The sequence below is a fragment of the Carlito syrichta genome, unplaced genomic scaffold (assembly GCF_000164805.1).
Source record: "Carlito syrichta isolate Samal-C Ts95f unplaced genomic scaffold, Tarsius_syrichta-2.0.1 Scaffold309092, whole genome shotgun sequence".
NCBI lineage: Eukaryota > Metazoa > Chordata > Mammalia > Primates > Tarsiidae > Carlito > Carlito syrichta.
In genome coordinates, this window is record NW_007253188.1 from 102023 (window position 1) to 108553 (window position 6531).

A 6531-nucleotide genomic window follows, 5' to 3' on the forward strand; every position below is an offset into this window, starting at 1 on the left:
GGCAACTTGGCAAGACCTCATCTCTACAATAAATCAAAAATTAGCCAGGCGTGATAGCACTCGCCTGTAGTTCCAGCTACTTGGAAGGCTGAGGCGGAAGGATGGCCAGAGCCCAGCAGGTCGATGCTGCAGTGGCCAGGAGCAGCCACTGCACTCCAGTCTGAGTGACAGAGTGAGACTCCAACCCCCCCCAAAAGAAAACAAAACTATATCTTCTAATCTAAAAAAAAAAGCCGTTTCTCAGCAAGGTAATATAGGTACCCAGGGCTAGGCAGGAAGGAAAGGAATGAGGCACAACCTGGCTCATTCCTGGCAGCAACTGCTGAATCTCCAGGGTTTGGCTGCTCATTGGGGCCTTGGGCAGAGGCCTTCTACTGGGCTAGGAGTGAGGGTCAGGCCCTAGCAGAAATGTTGATGAGGTCCCAAGCTGCAGAATACACACACACACACACACACACACGCGCGCGCGCGCGCGCGCACACACACACACACACACACACACACACACACACACACACACACACACACACACACACACAGAGCGTCTCTCTTACTGACCACCTGTGTGGTTTGGGTGTTCAGGAGCCCTGCTTCAATTGGCTCCTCCCTGTTTTTCCCCCTGGTGCCAAGTGGCTCTTGTGAGACACGAATGGACAGCTGGTCATCTGCATCTAGACCTTAATACTGAGGTCATGCTGGGCTTGGTGGCTCATACCTATAATCCCAGCACTTTGGGAGGTGGAGGCAAGAGGATTGTCTGAGCCCAAGCGTTCAAGACTAGCCTGGGCAAGTTGGTGAGACCTTGTCTCCACAACAAAAAATTAAAAAAAATTTAGCCAAGCATGCTGGCATGTGCCTGTGGTTCCAGCTACTTGGAAGGCTGAGGTGGAAGGATTGCCTGAGCCTAGCAGGTTGAGGCTGTGGTGGCCGTGAGTGTGCCACTGCACTCCAGCCTGGGTGACAGAGTGAGATTCCAACTCAAAAAAAAGGTTACATTAGACCCTTTGTATCTTGGTCTACGGGATATGGCCGAGGAAGCACCTGGGACCTCTTACAACTGCTGTGTTCACTCAGCATATGGCCCTCTGACTCCACCCTTTCCACTATACTCAAGGTTTTGTTTGTTTGTTTGTTTTTTGAGTTGGAGTCTCACTCTTGTCGCCCAGGCTGGAGTGCAGTGGCATGCTCACTGCCTACACAGCCTCGACCTGCTGCTCAGGCCATCCTTCCACCTCAGCCTTCCAAGTAGCTGGAACTACAGACACGTCACCATGCCCAGTTAGTTTTTGTGATTTATTATAGAGACGAGATCTCATCAAGTTGCCCAGGCTGGTCTCGAACCCCCCAGTCTCAGGCAGTTCTCTCACCTCCGTCTCCCAAAGTGCTGGGATTACAGACTGAGCCACCACACCTGGCCATTTTGTGTGTATGTGTGTGTTGGAGTCTTACTCTATCGCCCAGGCTGGAGTGTAGTGGCACGCTCACAACCACAGCAGCCTCGACCTGCTAGGCTCAGGCAATCCTTCTGCCTCAGCCTTCCAAGTAGCTGGAACTATAAACATGAGCCACCATGCCAAACTAATTTATTTATTGTAGAGACAAGGTCTTGCCGTATTGCCTCTACTGGCCTCAAACCCATGGCTCAGGCAATCCTCTCACCTTGGCCTCCCAAAGTGCTGGAATTACAGGCATGAGCCACTGCCTTATACTCAAGTTTTTTTTAAAACCAGATTCTTCTGAATCCACAGGAAATGCAGTGGCATTTGGGCAGTGGCAAATAACAAGAACACTGAGAATTATGGCTCCAGATATTTATTTTTTCTTACTGTCCCCCTTTTTTAAAAAACTGGATCTCACTCTATCACCCAAGCTGGAGTGCAATGGCACAATCACGGTTCACTGCAGCCTTGACCTCCTGGTCTCAGGTGATCCTTCTGCTTCAGCCTCCCAAGTAGCTGGTACTACAGGCATGCACCACCACTCTGGGCTAATTTTCTGATTTTTTTTTTATTTTTGTAGAGACAAGGTCTCGCTGTGTTGCCTAGGCTGGTCTTGTACTTCTGGACTCAAGCAATCCTCCCATCTCAGTCTCCCAAAGTGCTGGGATTACAGACAGGAGTCACTGTGCCCAGCCTCAGCTATTCTTTTTGAGACATGAGACAGATGTGTTGGGGGTACAGGTGAGAAGTGGTGATGGCCTTAACCTGGAACTGGTGCTTGACTCCTTGATGTAGTACCCATGGGGAGGGCTATCTTCATGGAAATCTCATCATAGCCCTGTTTTTCAGAGGAAGACCTGAGGCTTGGTGGAAGCCAGTGGCTTTCCAGGGCACATGAGAAACTACAGTAGAACTAGGTTGTCACTTCAGGGCGGCAGGTGGTACATCACAGCCTTCATGCCCTCCTGCAGCCTTGAGGGGGCCTCAAGTTATCAAGTCAGGAGGGCAGGCTGCCACCATGGAGGAGAACACTGGGGTAGGTCTCTAGGAATCCCATAGTCAACGTCCAGCAGCTGCCCCATGGCTTGTCAAAGGTGTTCCAGAATGTGGTTCAGTGGATGAGCAAGGCAGGGCATATCCAGACTTGGGCTTGTGCCAACCCTGTTCTCATTTTGTATAGCGATTGCCTAGTGACCTGTCGCCCCCATTGACTCTGAGCTCAGATAGAGCAGGAACCATATCTTCCATAGTCCCTACTCTGTCCCTGCACGAGACCTGTCACATCAATGGTGCCCAAGACATATGAGTTGTTGCAGAGTGGGAAGCAGGAGTTCTGGCATTAGCTCACCATGCCACTGCTTTCTCCAGGTCTAGTTTTCTTGCCTATAAATGAAAGGGGTGGATTGTATGAGTGGTTTTCTTTCTTTTTAAAATTTTTTTTCATTTTCAAGATGTAGGGTACAAATTTTTTTTTTTTTTTTTTTTTTGAGTTGGAGTCTCACTCTGTCGCCCAGACTGGAGTGCAGTGGCCGCTCCCGGCCACCGCAACCTCAACTTACTGGGCTCCGGCGATCCTTCCGCCTCAGCCTTCCAAGTAGCAGGAATTACAGGCGCGCACTACCACGCCCGGCTAATTTTTTATTTATTTTAGAGATAAGGTCTCGCCAAGTTGCCCAGGTGGGTCTCGAACCCACGTGCTCAGGCAATCCACTCACCTCAGCCTCCCAAAGGCGCGGGATTATAGGCTGAGCCACCGAGCCAGGCTAAATTTTTTTATTTATTCATTGTAGAGACGAGGGCTCGCCAAGTTGCCCAGGTTGGTCTTGAACTCCTGGGCTCAGACAATCTTCTTGCCTTGGCCTCCCAGTGTTGGGATTACAGGCATGAGCCACTGCATCCAGCATTTTTTTTTCTCATAGAGATGGAGCCTCACCATGTTGCCCTATCCAGACTGGTCTTTTTCTTTTTCTTTCTTTTTTTTTTTTTTTGAGCCAGAGTCTCACTCTGTTGCCCAGGTTGGAGTGCAGTGGCACACTCCCAGCCACCACACCCTTGGCCTGCTGGGCCCAGGTGATTCTTCCGCTCAGCCTTCCAAGTAGCCGGCACTACAGGCGTGTGCCACCATGACTGGCTAATTTTTAAAATTTATTTATTGTAGAGATGAGGGTTTGCCAAGTTACCCAGGCTGGTCTTGAACCCTTGGGCTCAGGTAATCCTCTCACCTCTACCTCCCAAAGTGCTGGAGTTACAGGTGTGAGCCACCATAACCGCCCGGCACATGGGTGATTTTCAAACTGAATTGTTTGGAAATACCTTACTACTGTGAGGAAGGCATATGCCTAGAGTTGGAGGGAAACACTGCGCCCACCTGCTTCAATGCGCAAATCTACTCATTAGTGTCATTTATGAGGTTTGAAGGAGGACTTTGGTTTAATAAAGTGTTATGCTTGAGTCAGGTGCAGTGGCCGATACCTGTAATCCTAGTGATTTGGGAGGCTGAGGAGGGAGAATTACTTGACATTAGTTGTTCAAGACTAGCCTGGGCAATATAGTGAGACCTTGTCTCTACAAAATATTTTAAAAATTAGCTGGGCATGGTGGTTTACGCCTGTAATCCAAGCAATTTGGGAGGCGGAGGCGAGAAGATTGCCTGAGCCCACAGGTTCTAGACCAACCTGGGCAACTTGGCAAGACCTTGTCTCTACAATAAACCAAAACATTAGCTGGGTGTGGTAGCACATGCCTGTAGTTCCAGTTACTTGGAAGGCTGAGGTGAAAGGATCGCCTGAGCACAACAGGTCAAGGCTGTGGTGGCCTTGAATGTGCCACTGCACTCCAGCTTGGGTAACAGAGTAACACTTTAACTAAAAAAAAAATTAGCTGGGCATGTTGGTGTGCACCTGTAGTCCCAGCTACTTGGAAGGCTGAGGCAGAAGGATCACTTGAGCCTAGAAGCTCTAGGCTGGCTGGGCACGGTAGTTCAAGCCTGTAATCTCAGCTCTTTGGAAGGCCAAGGTGAGAGGCTTGCCTGAGTTCAGGCTTTCAAGACCAGCCTGGGCAAGTTGGTGAAACCTTGTCTCTACAATAAATAAAAAAATAAGCCAGGCGTGGTAGTGTGTGCCTGTAGTTTCAAAAACTTGGAAGGCTGAGGTGGAAGGATCACCTGAGCCCAGCAGGTTGAGACTGCAGTAGCCATGAGTATGCCACTGTACTCCAGCCTGGACCACAGAGTGAGACTCCAACTCAAAAAAAAAAGAAGAAGAAAAGAAAAGAAAAAAAAATCTCTAGGCTGCAAGTGAGCTATAATTGTGCCTCTGCACTCCAGTTTGGGCAACAGAGCCAGCTTTTTTTTTTTTTTTTGAGTCAGAGTCTCACTCTGTCACCCAGGCTGGAGTGCAGTGGCACACTGCTCATGACTATCACAGCCTTAACCTGCTGGGCTCAGGTGATCCTTCTGCCTCAGCCTTCCAAGTAGCTGGAACCACAAGCATGCGCCACCGTGCCTGGATGATTTTTTTTTTTTATTGTGGAGACGAGATCTTGCCATGTTGCTCAGGCTGGTCTGGAACCCCTGTGCTCAAGCAATCCTCTCACCTCTGCCTCCTAAAGTGCTGGGATTAGAGGCGTGAGCCACTGCGCCCAGCCTAGGACCCCATCTCTGAAGAAAAAAGAATTATGCTCCTGGAAACAAGTCTGAAAAACCCTGGGTTAGAGGCCTTCCTGTCAATTTGTGCATACATATGTACACACACACACCCCACCCAACACTCCATGGCTCCATTGAACCTAAGAGGTGATGAGTCCTTGTTGTATCTCAGCTGACCCCACTTCGTCAGCCCTGTGTTCCATATTGCCTCTCCCCACACCCCAAGTCTATGACCTTTGGGGAATGGGGTCTGAGATTCTGGGTGACTTGGCTCACATCCCTCCCCTGCCAGTCTGGCCTAGTTCTATTTCTGCTCTGCTACCAAAGCCCCAAGCTTTGTAGAGCTTGCCTGGCCTTGAGGAGGGTCATAGGCTCCATCCTGAGGGCCCAGAGTAGAGTTTAAGCTTCCCTTCCCCTGTAGCCATAGTAGCCCCAGCTTTCCATCCTGTGGCCCTTATTTTTGTGCTAATGTGTTTTCTGTCTGTTCTCTGCTATCTCCTCTGTGTCTGGAACAGTGCCTGGCTAGATATGACTGCTCTCTTCATGGTGCTAGTGGTCTAGGGGAGGACACAAAGGGTAATACAAATATCACAATGGAACATAGTAAAATCGGAGTTTGGGCACGGGCTGTGGGTGAGGGGTGTGGTGCCAAGAAGAAGAGCCCCATCAGAGCAGGCTCCTTGGATGAAGAAATGGGCATGCTGAGAGCTGAAGGGGAGTGGGAGGTGGGTGGGAAGAGGGCTTCCCAGAGAAGATAAGAGGGAGTTTCAGGCAGAGGGAACAGAGTTGCAAAACCCCCAGCCCCCTGCAGTCTGGCTGTCTGCACCAGCCCTTGCCCACGTTCACCCCTCCCAGGACAGGCCAACATCCCTTCAGGCGCTAATACTTGACAAACCTGTCATGATCTTCCATGGGGGGGGGCAGAGAGAACTGAAGCTCAGAGCAAAGGGTAATCCAGTCAGGACCCAACCAGGTGAGTTCTTTCCACTAGCACTTACCCTTCCTGGATGGGGCTGGATACCAGGAGAGGTACTGTACTCCTCTCCTTCCCCACTTCCTGAGCCCTGCAGCCCACCCTGGCTGGTCCACAGCCTCCTGGACAGAGAGGATATTATGTGTGCCAGTTTCCAGCTCTCTGGTTGGGTCCTCCTATCTGTTGGGCTGGCCTCTTGCTCTGGCAACCCTGACCCAGCTTGCCAGAATGTGTCCCTCTGTAGAGTGGCCAGTTCCTCCCCTATCTTCACTTTATATATCTTGTCCCCCCAATTCTTCACTACTGTTAGGAAGGCTGGCACTATCCTCTCCAGATGAAGAAATTCCTCAGGTTCACACAAGAACTTGTGTCGGGCAACCCCTTCAGGTCCCTTCCTACTCTGGGAGCTCTTCTGTCCTCTCAATAAATCCTGCTTTTTTTTTTTTTTGAGTTGGAGTCTCACTCTGTCGCCC